The sequence below is a fragment of the Ambystoma mexicanum genome, chromosome 2q (genome assembly GCF_040938575.1).
Source record: "Ambystoma mexicanum isolate Mex_15411 chromosome 2q, UKY_AmexF1_1, whole genome shotgun sequence".
Lineage (NCBI taxonomy): Eukaryota > Metazoa > Chordata > Amphibia > Caudata > Ambystomatidae > Ambystoma > Ambystoma mexicanum.
Genome location: NC_090924.1, coordinates 1,355,516,762 through 1,355,540,333, shown reverse-complemented (window position 1 = coordinate 1,355,540,333; position 23,572 = coordinate 1,355,516,762). Strand labels below are relative to the sequence as shown.

Genomic DNA, 23,572 nt, shown 5'->3' with positions numbered 1-23,572 from the left:
AACAAGTTACTTACCTGTAACTGTTGTTCTCCAGCATGGGTCTGGCATGGATTCACATGCGAACCCTCCCGCCTATCCCTCTGCGGCTCTTCACTTGGTCATACTGCCTCTTCACGTGCTACCAAATCTGAAGATGGCTGCCAGAGGCGGGGCTTAGGTAGAGGGCAGTCATTGGCTGTGGTCAGTATGACGCAGAGATCAGTGATTGGTTACTACTACTACGAAAGACAGATCAGAAACGAAACTGATAATGATTTTTTCTTTACCGAGGATTCCCAGCCTGACGACGGAATATTCATGAGCATGTGAATCCATGCCAGACCCATGCTGGAGAACAAAGTTACAGGTAAGTAACTTGTTCCTTACTCAATTTCTAAAAGGGCTCACGAATGTGTTCCCGCTTTCACCGTTTCGGGTTCCGGTTTGGGACCTTAACTTGAAGGTTTCTGATGGGTGTTCCATTTGTACCATTGCACTCATGTCCGTTGAGGTTGTTAACCTTTGAGACTATTCTGTTGGTTGCCATTACATCTGCACATAGAGAGCGAGTTGCAGGCACTTTCTTCCAAGCCATCCTTTACTGTATTCCACAAGGACAGGGTTGTGTTTAGTCAGACCCTCCTTTCTGCCTAAGGTAGTTTTGGACTTTCATTTGAGTCAGAAAATTGTGCTACCTGCCTTCTATCCTCCACATCCTAGTAAGGAAGAGGAAAGGCTTCATAGGTTGGACCGTAGGAGAGCCTTGAGCTTTTATATTTCCAGAATGTCCAAGGTGAGAGTGGACGACCAGCTCTTTGTGGGGTATACCGGGCACAAACTATGCCAGACTGTGTCTTAACAGACCTCGTCAGGTGGATCATCCTCACCATCTCCGTAATGCTATACCTTGTTGGGCAAGGTCCCTCCTGAGGGCTTGCATGCTGATTTAACCAGAGACATGGCTACGTTGACAGCCCTGCAAAGGGGTGTCCAGATAAAGAACATATGTGATGCTGCAACCTGGTCTTTGATGCACACGTTTACTAAACATTATTCCCTGGATTCTTCCCATGCTCAGGATGTGGCGTTTGGTAAGCCAGTGCTTTACTCTGCCCTTTAATTTCAACTTTACAAAATTATTCACCCTCCTCCACTCATGGATACTGCTTTGGGAGTCTGTCAAAGATGAGGAATACGTTGGAGGACACAATCAATTCGAAGAACAAGTTACGTACTCCTGGTAATGTTCTTTTGACTGGATGTTCCTCCAACGTATTCCTCATCGACCTCCCAACCTACCCTTCTGTAGAATTTCCCATGCTGTGCACCTTTCGTACCAACAAGGCCGAGTACGGTCAGGCCCTATTTGTGGCCACTTCTGATGCATGAGGAGGGGGAGAAAACCAGAACTGAGGCAACGGGCGCTGTGCGTGCTACTTAGAACATCCGATGACATCACCCTCGATGGAGGCCTTCGAGGGACATCGACCAGACCCCATTGACGCAGGGCTCGCTCTGGCGAAATATTTCTGAAGCAGCCGAGCTGTGGACACTACATGTCAAAGATGAGGAATACGTTGGAGGAACGTCCAGTAGAAAGAACGTTACCAGGGGTAAGTAAGTTGTTCGTTCGAGGCACCTTCCTAGAAATAATGGTCAATTATCAGTCGTTTAGTAACTTAATGGATGATCAGTTTTGATCAGTCACCCTTGCACTGCTTCTGGGCCTATCACACACTTAGGGGCTGTAACTCTACAGTCTCTTGTTCTCCTTGCACTACGCAGAGTTGTGCTGCCCTGGCTGCACTTATAGCATTGCTGCCCTGTTCTCCGCTCCCCTCCCCTCGCACTCCGCACCACCCTCTTTCCCCTTGCACTTCTCCTTCTCTCACTTGCACGATTTCAATGACACAAGGCCTAGTAAGATTGTTTGTGTTGTCCCCTCTCCGTCTTTCCTTCCTTGTCTTGTCCCGGCTAGAAACAGTTGTTTACAAGCGCACTATAAATTACTTATATCATTTATGCTTTAAGTGACACTGCACTTTTCTTGATTCCTCTGACCTTTGGTTTAGGTCTTCTGTGTGATGTTTTGGTCTTCCTTTGGTCTCCTGGGAGACCCGCCCCCAGGGTTTCAAGACCAGATTATACTTGCATTTTAGGCCTTGGATGAACAGAGAGAGTGGAGTGTCGTCAAGCCGAACCCCTGAGATTCCTCCAGGGTGCAGATCACTTATGGTGGTCGCAAATTCAATTAGATATGGTGTCTTTCTTTCCTCTGTGGGGCACCAGGCAATATTCCCCAAGACCCAGTCTTTCTCACTCCTTGAAGAGCTAGGCAATTGCGCACCACCTTAACGCTATGCCACATACTTGGATCTACTTCCCTACTCATTTTCATTCGATCAGACTTGTTGCAGGTCAAAGTTCTCTCTTTGCCTGATTTCCTGACGTTTTGGTGGCTCCTCCCCACCTTACGCAGAGCTGTGGTCCAGCCTTTGTAGGGACTGGGAGGGGCCGTCATAGCGAAGCGCCACGGTTCCCCCAAGTGTCGCCTGATCAGGACTCTTAAGTTAGAGGACTTCTGGGAGTGGCAGCCTTTGCACATAGACTATGTATTTCTGTCACTGCTCTTGAAAATAATTTATCCCCAATCCTCCCTAACCAGTCTCCTTATGTGTGATTCTCTGCTCCCCAGTGGTACTAAGTGCTTACCATCTTGCCTGCCAGTGCCTACGCTGCTCTTGGGAAGGGGCAGACGTGGTCCCACCTACCATCGCCGTCTTGCACCTCAAACCCGGGCCTTTTTCTGCTCCCTACCGCTCCGCCTGACCCTGCCATCATCATCATCATTGGTTCAGCTGACGTCCGGGTCACATGCCTTTCCCAATATCTCCAATAGTCTAGGACATCCTAAACCCTTGGGCATCCCATTCAAAGGGTGGCCTTCTAAGGGCTTTGACTATTCCTGTTTGTCCCTATTTCACCACGTTTTTTGCTCTTTTGTTTCCTGATGTGACTGGATTTCTCATTTTCATCATGCTGCTAGCAATTTCATTGCTACTTCCTCCTTTTCTCAATGTCTTAGCCCATTTCTGTTCATTTTTCTGAGCAATTTCTTTACCTCGCCAATCCTTCCCTCGCCCACTTTGTCATTTATCCCCCTATTACTACCCTGTCTCTTTCCTATCTCTGTTGATCTCTGGAACGCTGGATCATAGTGTTATAAGTCAAACTCAAAACCATAAAACCGTTTCAGATTGATAATATTTGGTTCTCAGAGAAGCTGGTCACCTTCCGCAGAAAGAAAAGAGCCCTTGAATATCTTGTTAGGAAGCACCCTTCCCCTGCCAGCATCCTTAACCTTGCCACTATTTCAAAGGCTTACAAGACAGCGGTAATATCGAACAAATCCTCCTCCTATGACAACAGAATCTCCAATGCAAACTCTGACTCTAAAAGATTATTCAGCATCTTCAGAGAATTGGGAAAACCCTGGCTCCTCCAATAATGAGATAGTGACCGACAAAGCCTGGCGCACCACTATTCACGTTGCCCTCGCAGCCAAACGCGACCTTCTGCGTAGTAAAATCAATGTGAGGAAAATACTAATCGCAGCCAACCCTACACATCGGATCACCCTGGGGTCTCCCAGTCATGTTTATGTCCACCACACCTAATGAAATGCCCCCCGGCCCAGTTTCTGTTTCTCACAAGTTACCCAAACTACCATCCTGGACACTATCCAGACTCTCTAAAACCTTCCAATTGTAAGGGAGACTCATGCACTGCTTACATCATTATGCTCTGTGCTGCCACTGTGACCCCAATCATCACTAATTTCATCAAAGCCTCCTACAAGGTTTGTGTGGTCCCAGTCCGCATTAAGGCAGCCTGGGTACGATGCTCCTTAAAAAAAAACCTTCTTGGCACCTGGCTGTGCCCACCAATTAGCAATTAGCAAAATTCAGTGTCCATATGTATTCCATCAGAGTTCTGTAACGGTCAATTACTTCAGGTGCTAAGAGGAAGAAAGCCCCAAGGCCACTTCGAGCTTGCACCAATGAACAAAAACAAGACCTGTTGTATGCCAGCAGGTAACCTCTATAAGCACTCCTATGGGATATGGAACAAAATCCCTAAGCAATTAGTGCAAAAATCTCAATAGTTCAGTTGATGTTCAATACCTTCTCAGAGTGTGTGACTTTATAGTCCATTTCTACTTTCAGAATTAGAGATTGGACAGAAGCCAAATCTCAATTCTTCATTCATTCAGTGAGACACATAAAAATGCCATAAACTCAGTGCTTTTTCAAACATATAATTCAAAAACAAATGTCGTAAAGCAAAAAGTAGAAATTCTGAGTTCACCAAGTCCCAAACAACAAAGTTACAAATGACATGATTCCCAAAGGAACTTAATTTCAGAAAACACAAAATTCTTGATGATACGATAAACAATTGTGTTTTATCTCTTCACACAAATGTTCACTGTTGCAGTGAGTCCAATGTTTAACAATAAAACATCTTAATAGGGTCCACTCATGGGTGTTCTCTTTAGAGTTGTGCCAACGCGTTTCGGATCGTCATAAGATCCTTCTTCAGGGCCTTGGAGCATATAGTTCCTGTATGTTACTAGTCCAATTCAATGTACCTCTGGGTTGACAAAGGAAACCTGATATTAATTCTATGTGTAGGTATTTACATTCAAATATAGTTGTCCTATTGTAAGATCGCATCACTTACCTCCAATCCCAATGGGGATGCTCCCCAGTGCAGTAGATTGGAGTCCTGGGCTTACAGGGCATGGTCAAGCATTAATGTGTAAGGTGGCAGGCACATCTGTGAAGCTGTAGCAATGCACCCTGATGCACCACGGGCAACTTCGCTGTAGGCCAAGGTCAAGTTCTCATACTACTTAAGGAACCTTAAAACAGAGATAAAAACAACTGGTTAGGGTTTGTAACATTTTTACATGTAACTTGATATGCACTACAGCCACGCATTACCAGGCTAGCTAGAGAAGTTGTAAATATTATAAAAGGCAGAAGCTCATAAGCGAACCTCATCTGGTCAAACTCCATTAGCCATATATATGACTATGGGAGAGCAGAGGTCATAGCTCCCCCCCACTCCCAATGATCCCGTTAATTCCTGTCTAAGACTAGAGGTTTAGCACTGTGGTTCTATCTGATGGGCTCTGTATAGGGGAATGCTGCTCACCTCTCGGTCTCAATGTCAATAACCCCGCTCGGAGTCTGGCTTGCGCGTCTCCAGCTAGACTAATGCATACTATGTTGCTAGGTTGCGGTGCGCATGTGCCTCGGTCCTACATTCCAACATCTTGGTGTGGGACAAGGAGGGTTGCTAATGGCAACCAAATCATACTAATGTAAGTAGAATAGTGTGCACATATTAACGTTCGAGATTGATCGAAACGTAAGCATGTATTAAATTATTCTGTGTATGATAAGCGAAATTCAGGTGCCTATCGCCCACTAGCTGGGGTGTCTAAATATTGTAATCACAAGGTACGGACAAAAATTGCCAAACCTTAGGTACATAAACGGCAGGAAATAAGGCAAACACCCAATAAAAATCGGTTGGGTGCCCCATTTCCCTCCGTGTCTGGAATGAGGATCTCAAATTGAGATGTCTCACTGTTCTGTTAGCTCGACGTGGTAAACGCTCATCGCCACTGGAGCGGGATCATGTAGTGGGCTATGAAGAGTGCCCCTCTCCCTTCGGTGAAAACACCAGGTCGATGTGCGTGAGGTCGCATATTGCGCACACAGTAAGAGTAGTGCAGTCCAAGCTGCACAACCCCCACTAAGTCCTATCTGGAAGGTCTAGAACTAGTTCAAGCTATACCTTCCCCTTAAGCTGACTCAATGTATACATATATGATTACTAAGAACTACTGGGGATCCTACTTACATATAGCTAAACGGGATGGACCGTACCTAATATTCTGTACTGTAAACTCAGTGAGGTGTGCTTTTGAGACCCGTAACCTTGGACGGATCTTCACAATCTAAGTGGAAGTTGTTTTATGTATGTCTGCTTAGCTCCAGTGAATACTAGATGCCCATTCGTGTTGCACGGCATAAAAGTGTCAGGTGTGCCCCTCCAATACCCACAATCACATACCACTGAATGGTTACGTGGCGTTTCATGCTCATACAATTCCAGCATCATACAAGGTCAAAACGTACCAATAGACAATGTTGATATTCCAAAACAGTCTCCACAATATTTGATTTGTGTAAACAGACTACCCTTTGTTCCTAAACAAAACACGAATTCCGATTCACAGTTCATACCTCTTGGGTAAATCGAGTCTAGCAGGTCAATCCAAAGCACCTCTCTTTGCAACAGTTTCCTATGTACATCCCCTCCCCTGTTACCCATGGTGACCTTTCCAAGGAACACACACTTAAGCTGTGCCACAGTGTGTGTTGCCTCTACAAAATGTGTTGCTATAGGGGATTTAAGATTTTTGGTCTGGATATTCGAATTGTGCTCCGTTCACCGCAGTTTTGGTTTTCTGGTTGTTATGCCCACATAAAAGTAACCACATGGACATTTGAGGGCATACACCACGTTCTTAGCATCACATGTACATGAATGTTCAAGCTAGATGGTTTTTCCAGAGTGAGGGTGTGTAATCTGATTGCCAGCTATAATGTTACTGCAGTGCTAACAGTTGTGGCATGGTTGGGTGCCTTTGTATTCCTTTTTGTTTGTACTTGCTGTTTGGATTTCGGCCTTCACCAGGCTGTTCCTTAATGCTCTGCTGTTTCGGTACGCAAAGATTGGTAGTTGCCTAAATAACGGTTGCAGTTGTGGATCCATTTGTAGCATTGGCCACTGTTTCTTAATAATGCTCTTAATCCTTGGGCTCTGGCGTGAATGTGTCATCACGTATACGAGCGCCTCACCCTCTTTGGCTGGTTTAGGCGTGATTAAGGTATCTCTCTTCAATGTTCTCCGCCTTTGTTGTGATGTCCGAGATAAGGGTATTGTCATAACCCCTCTCGAGGAATTTCTTCCATAGTGATGCCGTGTCCTATACTCATCAGTTGATGAGATATTACGACGATACCTAAGGAATTGGCTTAGGGGAACACTGTTGAGGGTCCTTTTTAGGGTGGAAGCTAGTAGCCATCAATAAAGAATTCCTCTCAGTGCTCTTCGTGTATATCTAAGACGTTATCTTTGGTATATATCTCCACGTTTAGGAAGTTGATCCTCTTTCTGCTCATAGTGTTGGTAAACTTAATCCTTGGGTGCATGTTGTTCATCATGCTAAATAAGGCTTGTAATTCTTCCTCCGGACCTGACCAGATCCCGAAGACCTTGTCTATGTATCTTACGAATATTAGTAGATGTTGAGTCCATCTTGGAGTTGTCAAGACATGTTCATGTTCAAGATAGAAGATGTATGCATTGGCATAAATTGGGGCCATGGCAACTCCCATGCTTGTGCCTGAAAGTTGCAAAAAGAACCTGTCCTGGAATTGGAAGAAATTGTTCATTAAGACTACCTTCAAAAGAGTCAGGACGGAATCACTTGTAAGAAAGCCTCTGCATCCAAGATGGCCGCCGGGGTGAGGAGTCGCAGCTAAACCGCGCTCTGCCCGGGCCGCCGAAAATAGCACAACCAAAGCCGCGACGGACCGTCCTTCGGCCCCCCCGATTAACAAGCTGCCCCCCATACGCCCCCCCCTCACCCCCTCCCGCGAGGAAGCAGGCGCTGTGGGAAAGCGTGCGCTGCCGAAAATACGAGGAGCGAGGCAGACCGCCCCCTCCCCCATCGGGGCCGAAGGAGTCTCTCCCGCGCCGCAGGGGGCCGTCCAGCGCGGCGTCGGGCGACTGGGAGGCACCGGCCAGAGAGAGAGCAGGATCGGGGACACAGCGGAACCCGAAGAACAGAACCGTCTTCACACCGCCCAACGCCGCCCCGAGGTGAGGAGAGAGCGGCGGAACGGCTGCGGCGCCTGGAGAAAACAGCGTGAGCAGGGCGGACCGCAGGAGAGGAGCCACGGGGGCGCCCTGCACGGTGCGCACAAGAGAACACACCGTTAAAGGTGAGCCGGCCCAGGGGGAGGTCCAGAAATAAGGCGCACATACCCCGGGGGGGGGGGACTCATATATAAAAAAAAATAAGTGGAACCTTTCTCCGGCACCAACTAGATTTCCCCTGGGACTCGAGGAGTCACCCCGCAAGCCCCCCCCCCCCACCCACCCACGCAGGCTGGATCCAAGGCCCACAAGACAGGGGTGAGGAACGGGGGGAAAGTCAGGAAGGAGAAACACATATCCGCAGAACCCCCAACAATTAAGAACATCTCGGAGGACAAGAAAGCGAGGAGGCCCCATCGGAGGGCTACAGGAGGGCGCAGGAGCCACATAGACTATCTGACGGAGCGCCCTATCATGTCTAGAGCAAAAGGAAAGGGGAACCCCATCCAGCAGACTCCCCAAACAGCGAAACAAGGGGCCGATATTCTACAAATGTGGTCAACAGAGGGGACACCACAACCGAGAGGGAGAAACCAGGGAGACTCCATGGGGGAGGCAGAACCACTACCCCAACAACAGCAACCACTGACCAGGGAGGACATGCAAACCTGGTTCATGGACCTGCAGGAAAAGTTCATGTCCACAGTCCAGGAACAATTTACATCCATGAAGAACGAAATGAAACAAGCGGTACAAGACATGAGAATGGACATAAACAACCTAGAAGAAAGAACAGATATAGTGGAAAAAACGGTGCAAAGTCTTGAAGAAGACACGAGACAAACAAGCGAAACGCAAGAACACCTGGTGACACTCACCCACAACTTGGAACTACAATGTGAGGATTTAGAGAACCGCTCTAGACGCTCCAACATCCGAATCAAGAACATGGCGGAATCAGTGCTAGACAAAGATCTGAAGGAAGCGGTGAAGGAGGTGTTCAGAGACATTCTGGGAACACAAGACATCAAGGATATCGGAGTCGACAGAATCCACAGGGTGGGACCGAAAAGAGCGGGGGCCCCAGGGGAAAGACCACGCGATGTCCTGGTGGCACTATCCTCCTATCCGCAGAAAGAAAAGATCCTCAGGAGAGCCAGGGAATTGGAACATATTAAAATGAATGGGCAAGACATCCAACTGTATCAGGACTTGGCACTAATAACTCTCCAAAAAAGAAGAGCAATGGCCCCACGGGTGAAAGTGCTAATAGAAAAGCAAATCCGCTACAAATGGACCTTCCCATTTGGGATCGTTTACATGGGAAGGAAAACAAAAAAGAGTGACCACGCTGGAAGAAAGCCTCAGCACGATGGGACTACAAGATGAAGAGATGGAGCAGGGGGAGGCCACATACAGGAGAGAACGAACGAGAAAACCTATGGGCTGGGAATCCAGCAAGCAGAAGAAGGCAAATCCAGGGAGAGACACCCGGAGAAGGGTACCATGAGGAACACAAGAAAAACATATGCCAGGGGGACAGACACGGAAACGCTGCCACAGAGACCCAGTCGGGGGGGGGGGGTGTGGGAACGGAACGGAACGGAACGGACAATTCACGGAGGGCGGTCTGGTCGAGACCCAACGGTCTGGAACCAGGTAAAGACAAATGGTTCAGTGGGGTTTAGGAATCCCCATAACATACCCCCCGAGGGTATGGAGGGCAGGGAGCGAAGGGCGCAACGCCCAAGCGTCAATAGGAACCCTCGCCCTACTCGGGGGAGAGTTTGGTTGGTTTAAAGTTCAAAGTTGGGGGGGGGAGGGAAGTTCAAGGGAGGGGAAGGGATCGGAAGAATCAAAGAGTTGAATCGAGAACAGAAGAGGACCGGATGCAATGGCATACAAACAAAATAGAATGGGGATGATACGCTTTATGACCTACAATATTAGGGGCATGAACCACCCAATAAAAAGAGCGAAACTGGAGAAACAATTCAAAAGGGGGAAGGCGGATGTACTACTCCTCCAGGAAACCCATATCAAAACTAAGGATAAGCACAAAATGCGGATAAAAGGATACAAAATATGGGCACAGGCAACGACAACAGAGAAAAAAGCAGGTGTCCTGATAGCGATAAAAGAAGGAAAGGACATAAAACCACTGGACACTATAACGGATAAGGAAGGGAGATACGCCTTTGCCAATATAGAAATCGAAGGATGTCGCATAACACTCGCCTCAATATATGCACCCAATCAGGGACAGGATGGCTTTCTCAGAAGCGCATTATCGAAACTGGAAGATTTTGCCAGAGGGGAAGTGATATTGGGGGGGGGGGGGGGATTTTAACTTGGCGTGGAACCCAAAGCTAGATAGGAGCACAGGAAACACACATGGACAGGGGGCGCCATCAAAACATCTGAAACAGCAAATGGACCACATGGCTCTGAATGATGTTTGGAGGGAACTGAAAGGTGAACAGAGGGGGTACACATATTTCTCACATGTTCACAACTCTATGTCCAGGATCGACTATCTCTGGGTGTCAGTGGGACTTCTGGGGAAGATACAAGGGCTAGATAAGGGCTCGATAACCCTCTCGGACCATGCCCCTCTATGGTTGGTCGTGACTCTCCCAGGGAGGAAGAGCGGGCTATGGAAATGGAGGCTACCGCAGGAGTCGATCCATGACCCAGTTGCAGGGGAGGCCATAAGGGAAATGATAGAGGAATACTTCATACAAAATGACACAGGGGAGGTCGCAATGAGCACAGTCTGGGATGCGTTTAAAGCAGTCTTGAGGGGGAAGATGATAGCGATGAAAATCACGAGACATAAACAAAGGGATCGGTGGGAAAAAGAGCTGGAAAAAACAATCGAGGAGATCCAAGAGAAATTGACGATTCAACCCACAAAGATATTAAGAAAATCACTGAAACATACACAAGGCCAACTAGAGATGTTACGTACGAAGGGCGCAGAAAGGAATCTACTCTATCTGAAACAGAGATATTACATAAGAGCGAACAAAGCAGACAGACTCCTGGCGCGACCATTAAGGGCGAAACAAAAAGAAACAACGATTAAGGCCATATGCGATGCGAAAGGGGTCATTCAAACCTCTACGCACGACATGGGGGAAACACTGAGGCAATTTTATCAAACGCTCTACTCCACAGAGCACCCCGATATAAACGCCCAAACTTCATACTTAGAGGCCCTAAAGATCCCGAAAATCTCCGAAGAAGACAAACAATCACTAGAGACCCCAATCAGTGAAGAGGAAGTCAATAAAGCCATAAAAGGACTCCCAAGTAACAAAGCTCCAGGCCCGGATGGGTTCACGGCCCCATTTTATAAAAAATATGCAGACATATTGACTCCGATCCTAACAAAACTCCTAAACTCATTCAAGGACACCGGTAACGTGACCCCCACAATGAATGAAGCAAAGGTGCTTGTGTTTCACAAACCAGGTAAAGATCCAATTAACCCCGCATCATACAGACCAATCTCCCTAATCAATTTAGATGCAAAAATATATACGAAAATCCTGGCAACAAGGTTATCCCCACTCCTCCCTAAACTGATAAGCGAGGATCAATCAGGCTTTATTCCCGGCAGGCAAACCCACGATAACACTAGGAGGCTAGCCCACCTGGTCGAAAAAATAGGGATACCCACACCCCAGCGATACTGCTGTCAGTAGACGCCGAAGAAGGCTTTTGATAGAGTGGAGTGGTCAATACTGTTTAGGGTTCTGGAATCAATGGGGTTTGGGGAACAATATATCGCGAGTATTAGAGCAAACTACAATTCCCCATCTAGTAGAATAGCCATTAATGGAGAGCTTACTGGTAAGGTAACGATAACGAGAGGAACGAAACAGGGTTGCCCCCTACCACCACTATTGTACGCTCTCTTCTTAGAACCCCTCCTAATTAAAATTCGGGAGTCAATATACATTAAAGGGATAGAAATGGCGGGTCAGCAGCACAAAGTAATTGCCTATGCGGACGATATGCTAATAACCATAGAGGACCCTGAATCCACTTTATCGGCTACAGTTAGAGAACTAGAAAACTATGGGACCATCTCTGGCCTAAAAATAAATAGAAAAAAATCAGAGATCCTCATCCTGGCAGGGGATAGAACGAACATAGAAAGGGAGGCAAAAATACTGGACCTCAAGATAGTACAGAAAGGTATTAAATATCTGGGAATAAATGTACCCCCAAAAATAGAACAATTCTACGGGGAAAACTACCCGTCGCTAATTACGAACATCCGAAGGGAATTAAATAGATGGAACCCACTACAGATATCCTGGTGGGGTAGAATACAAACAATCAAGATGACCATCCTCCCAAGGGCACTTTATTATTTTCAGGCTCTCCCGGTGGGGGTCCCAGACACGTTCTTCAAAACCTTAACAAAACTGGTATCGTCCTTCATATGGAAAGGGAAAACACAGAGAATTGCCAGGATGGTCCTCAGGGCCCCAACAAGAGACGGAGGAATGGCGCTCCCCCATTTTAGAAAATATTATCAGGCAGCACAGCTTAAAGTTCTGAGGGAGTGGGTGGGGGAGGATCCGCAACAGATATGGGCCAAACAAGACAGAGCAGTAGCAAGGACCCCACTGGTAGAACTTCTCTGGAAACAGAGGCAGCACAGGCACGAAAATCTAAGGCTAAGCGAAATTATGAGAACCACGCTGGAAGCATGGGATAGCCAAACAAAAAAAGGCATAATGACCACGGCGATTGGACCCTTTACACCCATCTGTAGAAACCCACTTTTTCCACCGGGGATGGATCAAGGGGCATATGACACCTGGGAGAAGGCGGGCATTACTAAAATAGGCGAGATGTTTGTGGACAACGAAATCATCTCCCTGGAGTCGTGCTTGGCAGGCACGAGAATCCCTAAAAGCGATAGATACAGATATGAACAGCTAAAGCACTGGCTAAACTCTCCGATAATCACCGAGGCAGCAACCAGGGACCTTACAGGGTTCGAAACATACATCATATCCAGCACGGGGGGAAAAAAGTGGGTATCAACTTTATACAAATACATAAACTCACAAGGGGAAAGTATTAAATGGTCATACAGAATAAAATGGGGCAGAACATTGGGGGTGGAACCAACGGATAAACAATGGGAAGACCTATGGAAACAGATCCCCAGAATGACCCGTTCGGCACAAACTAGGGAGATGTGGGTCAAAGTTATGACACAGTGGCACTACACTCCAGAGAGGCTCCACTCAATGTACCCCAACACTTCCAACCACTGCTGGAGAGGATGTGACGAAGTGGGAACATGGAGACACATATGGCAGGACTGTAAAGGCATTAGACCCTTTTGGGAAGAAGTGAAAAACGAGATGGGCAAAATATTTCCGGATGTGGGGTTGATGGGGGAGGAGGTGTGGCTCTGTGGAATCAGAGACGATACAGCAAGGCAATACAGCAAAACGCAATGGAGATCTTTCATGGGACTACTCATAGCAGCTTGGACCACCATTGCACAGAACTGGAAAAATAAAAAATACCCCACTGACCTACACCTGGCTACAGAAAGTATGGGCCCATATAACAATGGAGAAAATTACTCACAAACTTCAAGGAACAGGAGACAAATTTGTAAAAGAATGGGAAGGGACCCTGCAATACCTCCAGTCAGACTTTATGGAACAATGGTGCCCCCATAACATAAAAATCTCAGACATATTCAACGCATAACAGGATCCCTGGACAAGATGATTCCATCCGACCCGTGGGGAGGGAGGGGGGAGGGGGGAGGGGAAGGGAATGTTATAAGATTCAATGTTATCTTTTTCATGTAATATTTATGTAAACCTAATAAATACAAGTTTAAAAAAAAAAAAATCAGGACAAAAAGCCCATCTCCCTGGCATTCAGCAGAGCGTAATAACAGCCATTCGACTGCCTCCAGTCCTGCCTCATGTACGATGTTAGTGTGCAATGAGGTCACATTCATTGTGAAGAGGATGTCTCTTTCTTGTACAAACTGTACCTCCTTCAGTTTCTGTAGAAAATGCATTGTATCTCTAATATACGTGTCTGTATTCTGGATCAAAGGCTGCAATACTTTGTCCAGGTATTTCGCCAGTGGCTCTAAAATGCCATCGGTGGCTGCTATGATAGGTCGTCCTGGAGGTTTAAGTAATCTCTTGTGAATTTTAGGGAGAATATACATCACAGGAGTAATGTGATGCATATTTTCCAGAAACGTCCGTGTTTTCAGGGAGATGACTTCTCTGTCCAATGCTTCATCTAGAACAATCCTAATGAGTGTCCGAATCTTGGGTGGGATTAAATTGGATCTCTTTGTAGGTTTCCATGTCAGCAAGTTACCTCTCAATTTCTTCAATGTAGTCTACTTTATCCATAAGGACTAAGGCTCTGCCTTTGTCAACAGTTTTGAAGATGATGGTATCATTATCCAATAAGTTCTTCAATATTTGCCTTTCATTATTCGAGAAGTTCCCATGTTTCCTTGGATTGAAGGAAAGTTTTTTTCAAATTTCACAGTACGGTTTTCTCAAACACGGATAGTACATGATTCTGCATTGTGGGGTTAAATGTACTCTTCGGGAGCATTTCCAGATATGGATTCAGTTCTTCTGTTTCAGAGTCTGCTTCCAATTCATTGAAATAAGCTCTCAATTTAAATTTTCTCATGAGTTTGAAAACCAATTACCGGCCCATCATGACCGCAAACATCTTGCTCAAAATCTTATAGCGCATTGCCTACTTACAAGTCCAATAATTCCTTGAACATCACTCACTCCTTGGAGCCAGACAGTCTGGTTTCCGTCCTAAACATAGCACGGAAACATCCTTACTTGACTTGAAAATGCAGCTGAACATTACTCAGGACTCCGGTAACTTAGCCATCCTTCTCCTCTTTGACCTTTCAGCTGCTTTTGACCTGGTGGACCACGACATGCTCTGTCAGCACCTTAGTTCTCACTTTCACTTGTCCAAGGAGGCTGTCACCTAGGTCAAAGCCTTCCTCAGCGAATGTATCTCAAGAGCTTTTATTGACAGCGATTCAGCAGACCCCATACCTGTCCCCTTCGGTGTCCCTTAAGGATCTTGCCATTCCTCCACCTTCTGCAACACTTACACAAACCCCTCTTTGACATCTTGACGCTCTTGGTATTATGTATACCATCTTCGCAGTTGACACTCTAATTATCATCCCCATCTCTGGCAGCCACTGTAATTATTATTAATAAGGTATTCACTTCCATCCAGAATTGGATGATCACTCATAACCTCTGTCTTAATGACGAGAAGACGGAGCTACTCGTAGTTGGTTCACCCCACTGCCTAAAATCCCTGGACTCTTTGTATTCCTCATTGATGTCACTGTTATACCTGTCCTGAAGCATGTCAGGTTTACCTAGATGCAGAGATAACCATGACTAGGCACATCAATGCCCTTGATTCCTCCACAGCCAACACTTCCAAGCTAATTTCTCTGAACAGACCGTTCCTTTCTCCCAGCAATTGCCTCACCCTCTCGAGCCATTATCCTGAGCAAACTGGACTTTTGCTATGTCCTCTTCAAGGGCATGTCGGCTTCCAACCTTGCAAAGCTCCAACTCCTTCAAAACAAAGCACTGATTGCCGCCTTGGGGCTTCACCACTATGACCACAACATTGCGACTCGTCCTGAAGTCTGATAAAAGCCCAGATTGACTTTAAAACCCTTACAATTGTGCACCGATGCGTCTACAAAGAAGCCCTCCTTTACCTGCACAAGTGCATCGGGAGGAAAAAGAGCCAGTCCCTTGGCTCCTCGAAACATGTCACTCTGGTCACTGCCCATTTCAGACGTGCCAGGGTAGGTGGAATGAGTTTTTGCATCACTGCCCCAACCCTCTGGAACTCATTTTAGACATGCATTAGAAATGAGCTCTCCTTCCCAGCCTTCAAGAGACTAAAAAAAAATCTTGCTGTTCGACAAACAATCCACTACCTTGGTGCTCCTTTCAACCCTGTCAGCCGTATTCCACAGATGTCTCTCAATTCCTGACTTGTGTAAACGCTGTGATGCCTGTGTGTTTGGGCGTTACAAAAAAGTAATAAAAAAAAAGTCTCGTGCCACTCTTGGTTTATTCCAGCGATTTAGGTCTTAATTTTCTTTGTGTTACTGAAACCTGGATCTCATCCTCCAATTTTGTTGATCCGGCTTCTCTCAAATTTGTCTCACCTGCCCCATCCCCCACCTCAGTGTTCGTGGTGTTGGGGTAAGCATTCTTTCTCACTTTAATTGTCACCCTCCTTGCCCTCTTCTCTCCTTTTTCTCACATTTTGATACTTTACTTTCTTCTGTTCACCACTCCACTTCTCCACTCTGTGTACTCTGCGATTTTAATCTGCATTTTGATTCTACTCATTCTTGGTCTGCCTTTCTTCCTTTCCTGAAATTCTACCTCCTCTCAGCTTTAGACTGTCCGCCTTCACATTCTTCTGGTTCCACTTGTTTCCCCTCTACCTACTCTTACATCCACTCTAGATTTTCTCCATCCTTTGCATCCTTTTACTTCTTCCCATGAACCTTCTCGTCCATGGCTTACCCCCATGCTTCTATTCCTTTGTAACTCTCTCCAGAAACTAGAGCAGCGGTGGAAAAAATCGGAAACTCTTTATGACTGATCTTCTGTCTTCGGCAAACTCTTAGTTTGAAACCCTCCTTCCATCTAGCAAAAAGCAATATTTTTCTTCTTATGACTTTTTCTCTTTCCAAGCATCCTTGTTGGCTCTATCAGCTTCATAACTCTAGTCTCTCTCTCTGTCCGCCCGATCCCTCTTTGTCTTGGTCTCTCTCTGCTTCTGACCCTGCTCACTATTTCTCTACTAAAGTCTCTAATCTGTCTTTTCCCTCTCCTTCCCCCTCTCCATTATCTTCTGTTTCCAATCCTTCCTTTACTGCTTGCTCTCCTCTCACAGATATTAACACTGCTCCGTTTCTTTCTCGCGCTCATCCAAATACTTCCCCCTCTGACTATATTTCTTTTTTACTAATTCCATTAGCCTTCCTTACCTTAATACTCTTTTATTAATCTCATATTAGCTCCTTGCTGCACTTTTTTAAAATAGGAATTACAGTAGCATGTTTAAAAAGTCTTCACTGGATCTTTCTTTGCCTGCTAACATTCGCCCTATTTCTTTGCTTCCTTTTCTTTCTAACCTCTTGGAGAGAATAGTTAACACTCCAATGTCAACCTTTCTTCTTCATTCTCCCCTTCCTCCTCTCCAATCTGGGTTTAGGCCTGGTCATTCTACCGAGACTGCTCTCTTGCATGTCTCAGACTCTCTACTCACGGCTCGGCATAAGAAACTCTCCTCTATTTTCATTCTTTTAGTCTTTCTGCTGTTTTTGACACAGTTGATCATCCAACTTTGCCATCTACACTGTCATTCTTGGGTATTACGGTATTCTCTACTGGTTGAAGTCCTGGCACTCTGCCTGTACCTATTCTGTTTCTTGGGCGGGTCTGCTCTCTCCATCCCATGCTCTTTACGGCGTCCCTCAGGGTTCAGGCCGTGGCTCTCTCTATTCTCTCTATACAATTCCTCTCTCTTCACATACAATTTGTCATGTCACTTCTATGCGGACGATTCCCTGATCTTTATCTCATTTTCTAGTTCAATGATGCACGCCACTCTAATTTCTCTGCTTGTCTTTCTGCCGTCCAAGCTTGGATGGCCTCACTTTCTACACTTTAATTTCTCCAAAACTGAAGATTATTTTCCTCCTTCATCCCCATCTTCACTGCTCTTTCCCCCTACTCTGCTTTCTTTTTCAACCACAACTCTAAGTCTTGGAGTTCTTTTTGATTGGTCTCTCTCTCCAATTCCTCCCACATTTCCCTCACTGGAATTGTTTGTTCATCCTTTTTAACCTGTCATGCTCGCCTTTTATTGTCCTGCCATGCAACTAAGCTTCTTGTTTTCATGCTTATTTTCTCCTGTATTGACTATTGTTCTGTTATTTGGACTGCCAGCTATTCGTATTGCTCCCCTCCCACTATCTATAATTCTGCTATTCTTTACTATCCCCTCACTCTTCTATTTCTGCTGTTTTTTCCTCTGCTGCTATCTTGTCCTTTCTCTTCTTTGGTTTTCTCTGTCGTTTTCAATTGTCTTCATGGCCTTGTCCCTCCTTACCTTGCTTCTCTTGTTTCTTCATACGTTCCAGCCAGATCTTGTGGATCTGAATCCACTTATCGGCTGGCTGTTCCCAAACCCCTCTGTGCCTCTACCCATTTCTGCTCTTTTTCTCTGGAATTTCCTTCCTCTTCTAATTCTTTCTTCTACTTTTTCTCTTTTCCATACTGGTCTCAAAACTTACCTTCTATCCCATTCCTCTTCTTTATGATTTACTCATCTCTTTGCCCATTTATGATTGTACTGTTATTTTAATTGTTTGTAATTGGCACTTTGGCGAATCCGCGTTATAAAATCACATTAAATGAAAGAAGATATGCCAGAAGGTTTGTGTGGTGTGAGCCTCAGAAGACATCTTGATATGATGCCCCGATTTGATACCCCTACCAGGTAGTAAGGAGATCCAACCCTAATGGTAACTGGGAAGGAACATACTTTGTTTCCTCCTCCCCACAACTTGTAAAAGATAGGACAGTCGGTTATACTAGGAATGGAACGAACCCCATTACAATCCTTACTGCGCTACCAGTCGTATACTACATACCTGACTGAGAACAGACACTGCCCAGTTAAGAGAAGAAAACTGTACCATGGAGAACGTAGTTTGTGTTCCTAGTCCAGATAATTGAAACCAGGTGGGCCACGGTGGCAAACAAACGAAAATGGAGATCTCTCCAGGCAGTACAAGGCCACAACTAATCACACGTCAGGAAATCAAGACTATTTGCAAAGTGCCAAAAGGAGACAAAAATCAAAATCTGAGGTACACGAAGAGTGAGTTCTAGTAGCAGTCCAGAGTCAGACCAGGGCAACTGAAGCAACAAGATGATTTCTTGCGAACATGACCTGAAAGTTATGTTGTTGTGTGTCATTCAGCCGACTCAGATTGTCATTGCTTGGGTCACGACAGGAGCAATGGGTTGGGGATTTTACTAGCGCTTATGCGGGGAAGCGAGTTAAGAAATGGCTGCCAAATCAGGGTATTAGTCGTGATATGAATCAAAGTAACACTCTTTAGGCTCCATCCCAGCTCCTCAATCCTGTGGTTTTTATGTTGTATCACAAATGTATATATCACTTGCACAATGATGTAAAATTGTAGACCTAAATTGCACGTTTCATACACATTTGTTTTCTCTGCCATGGAACAATCAACTATACAATTGATTTCAAGCAAATGTATGTGGCTTATTTAGGAAGTTGCTCGGGCAGGCGACTCCTTACAATCCCTGTTATGTGGCTTTGCAAAGAGAAGCCTTATTACATCCACTGAATTACACCAATTGTCGCAGGTCACTGGATTTGGACGGGTGTTAAGCCCTAACCGTCCACAAATAGCTGCAGGAATAAAGGTGACTCCAGAACTCGGCGCCAGTGGAAATGAATTTGATTGTTTTATTGCACAATCAAAGCATTTTTTGAAAACTTAGCCCTCTGCTAGCTGATCCCCGCTAGCTGATTACACGTGTTTTGGCCTGAGCCTTTATCAAATCAGGGCTATCAGCATTAACATCATTAACATCATCCTACCATTGATTGAAATAAACGCACATAACATAAAAAATAAATGGCATACATGTTTCAAATTTCAAAAACAAATTGCCACCATATCCCAAGGTATGTTCATATTTCAAAAAGACAGAGAAATAAGGATTGGCAAAGCGAAGGATTTGTTGGGGTTAGAAAGACAAAGCATTGTAAAAATACACCAAAGAATAATAACATCAGAAAAACACCAATCAAACAATGCAATATAAAAAATAAAAAGAATAATAAATGATGCAATAGAAATAAAAATAAAAATAAAAACAGGAAAGAAAAGGAAAAAAATCAACAGAAAAAAGCCCATTAGTTCAGTTGATAACTGGTGCATAATTCAACACCATACGTAATAATGTGTTTCCAGCAAGTGTTGAGAAATTGGCTTACCCCATATCAGAATAATAAACTTCATGTGACTGTTGTCCGGTAGTTGGTAAATGGGAAAAATCCAGAAAAATCAATGTTCTGTAATAAAACGTTTGGCATAACCCTACGTCAATGCAAATACAGATTCAACCCTCAAACCGCCATTTCTATTGGTAAGTGGGCAGGCCATAGCTGTTGTGGAGTGGAAAGCATGTAGGGCACTCATCCAAGACACTTATCTACCGTGAGTTAGACATTTAGCGTAAGATTTACATCTTATATTATGCGTGGTTAACTTATTAACAATTGAGGTCAATGGTAATTATAAGTTAACGAAAATGTAGAGTACGTGCACATCCTCATGCTGTCAAATTCAAAATTATACGAGTGGTCCATTGTAAACGAATACTAATTGATTTATTATATTAACGCAAAACCGCTATTGCGTAGGGCTAACAAGATCGTATGCGCGTTGGGAAAGTGTCCCTAACCGCGAGATTAGCTGTTAATAGTGTAACCCATAGTAATGGACCGTCATCGTCCATTACGTGAAGCATCAAAGCGCCAGCACACAGGGATATGCAGAATAAGATCACTTGCCCTGTTGTTCTGGATACAAACGCGTCGGCTGCACACGGGCAAAAGGCAGCCGACGCCATTTTAAAAGTTATCGGGTTGTGTTTAGATCTCCATGGCAACGCGGCTTCGTGTTGCGATGGTGCACTCGCACTTGTTCCTGTCCTTATGCATTGCCATATACAACCGCCATACTGGAATGTTGTAGGGTTGTATTTAACCCTTTTTAGTGACAGCCAACAGGCTGCTGCAGAAGCTACTGTTGTGCGTTTATTCTGCATAGGGGGGTCATGTTAAGTCTGGCTAAAAGCTGTTTTAATGTAAAAAATGAAACGAGATATATTCCCTTCCCGCGCTCTTAGCTGGATAGCATAATAAACTTAATGAGCTCACTTAATGAGTGAACCACTTGTACCATTGGTTCTATTTACATCTGATGTATAATTTGCAAGAAGAAAAGGAACGTCACAGTTCCATCGCAAAGGCACCACTCTCTGTTTATGTGAGGGAAAAGGGAATCATGTCAAGTTCCTATTCAAATTATCAAGCGACTATTAATCCATCTATTGGGGTGCTGTATAGGTGAATACGGTATATCTAGTTATTACCAAGAAAGTCCTCAATGATCACAAGTAAGAATGTTGCCTAAATGCTTCCTATTACTCCACATATACCAAACAAAAATGCCCAAATGCGCATGTGACTATATTCAATTATCCGGTTAACCCTTGTACATGGGAAGAGAGAAGCAAACATTTGCAAGAGACTGATCCTACAGGAATGACACCATCTCCTTATCACTATTGAGACCTGTTACGGTTGAATTGAAAAAACACTTGTCTAAGATAGGCAGTCAAGACATCTCTTTGCCATTAGCGGAACATTGGCAAATCTGTCATCAAATGCACAACAAATCTGAGATCAAATTTATTGGTCTGCAACAAGTAACATTGAGTAAACGAGGAGGAGATAGACTTAAGGCTCTGAGGCAGTCGGAAGCACGTACTATATGTTTTTTCAATTCAACTGCAACAGGTCTCAATAGTGATAAGGAGATAGTGTCATTCCTGTAGGACCGGTCTCTTGTAAATGTTTGCTTCTCTCTTCCCATGTACAAGGGTTAACCGGATAATTGAATATAGTTAGATGCGCATTTGGGCATTTTTGTTTGGTATCTGTGGAGTAATAGGAAGCATTTAGGCAACGTTCTTACTTATGATCATTGAGGACTTTCTTGGCAATAACTATATATACCTCATTCACCTATACAACACCCCAATAGATGGATTAATAGTCGCTTGATAATTTGAATAGGAACTTGACATGATTCCCCTTTCCCTCACACCCACAGAGTGGTGCCTTTGCGATGGAACTGTGACGTTCCTTTTCTTCTCGCAAATTAAACTTCAGATGTATATAGAACCAACGGTACAAGTGGTTCACTCATTAAGTGAGCTCATTAAGTTTATTATGCTATCCAGCCAAGAGCGTGGGAAGGGAATATATCTTGTTTAATTTTTTACATTAAAACAGCTTTTAACCAGACTTGACATGACCGCCTATGCGGAATAAACGCACAACAGTAGCTTCTGCAGCAGCCTGTTGGCTGTCACTAAAAAGGGTTAAATACAACCCTACAACATACCAGTATGGCGGTTGTACATGGCAATGAATAAGGACAGGAACAAGTGGGAGTGCACCATGGCAACACGTTGCCATGGAGATCTAAACACAACCCGATAACTTTTAAAATGGCGTCGGCTGCCTTTTGCTCGTGTGCAGCAGACGCGTTTGTATCCAGATCAACAGGGTATGTGATCTTATTCTGCATATCCCAGTGTGCTGGCGCTTTGATGCTTCACATAATGGACGATGACGGTCCATTACTATGGGTTACAATATTAACAGCTAATCTCGCGGTTAGGGACACTTTCCCAACGCGCATACGATCTTGTTAGCCCTACGCAATAGCGGTTTTGCATTAATATAATCAATTAGTATTCATTTACAATGGACCACTCGTATAATTTTGAATTTGACAGCACGAGGATGTGCACGTACTCTAAATGTTCGTTAACTTATAAGTACCATTGACCTCAATTGTTAATAAGTTAACCACGCATAATAGAAGATGTAAATATTACGCAAAATAACTAACTCGCGGTAGATAAGTGTCTTGGGATGAGTTCCCTACATGCTTTCCACTCCACAACAGCTATGTCCTGCCCACTTACCAATAGAAATGGTGGTTTGAGGGGTGAAAAACGTATTTTGGATTAATTTAGGGTTATTCCAAACGTTTTATTACAGAACATTGATGTTTGGGGATTTATCCCACTTACCAACTACCGGACAACAGTCACATGAAGTTTATTATTCTGATATGGGGTAAGCCAATTTCTCAACACTTGCTGGAAACACATTATTACGTATGGTGTTGAATTATGCACCAGTTATCAACTGAACTAATTGGCTTTTTTCTGTTGATTTTTCTTTTCCCTTCTTTCCCATTTTTATTATTTTCTTTTTATTTTTATTTCTATTGCATCATTTATTATTCTTTTTATTTTTTATATTGCATTGTTTGATTGGTATTTTTCTGATCTTATTATTCTTTGGTGTATTTTTACAATGCTTTGTCTTTCTAACCCCAACAAATCCTTCCCTTTGCCAATCCTTATTTCTGTCTTTTTGAAATATGAACATACCTTGGGATATGGTGGCAATTTGTTTTTGAAATTTGAAACATGTGTGCCTTTTTATTTTTTATTTTCTGTGTGTTTATTTCAATCAATGGTGTGATGATGTTAATGCCGACAGCCCTGATTTGATAAACCCTCAGGCCGAAACAAGTGTAATCAGCTAAAAGGGATCAGCTAGCAGAGGGCTGAGTTTTCAAAAAATGCTTTGATTGTGCAATAAAACAATCAAA

The 23,572-nt window shown here is 44.5% G+C and overlaps 1 protein-coding gene across 2 annotated transcripts in view; it reads left to right on the top strand.

The window, feature by feature from the left end:
* Positions 1-23,572, top strand: part of TOPAZ1 (testis and ovary specific TOPAZ 1) — a 2,616,805-nt gene that overhangs the window by 1,427,410 nt on the left and 1,165,823 nt on the right. The gene's annotated exons all lie outside the window — the stretch shown is intronic.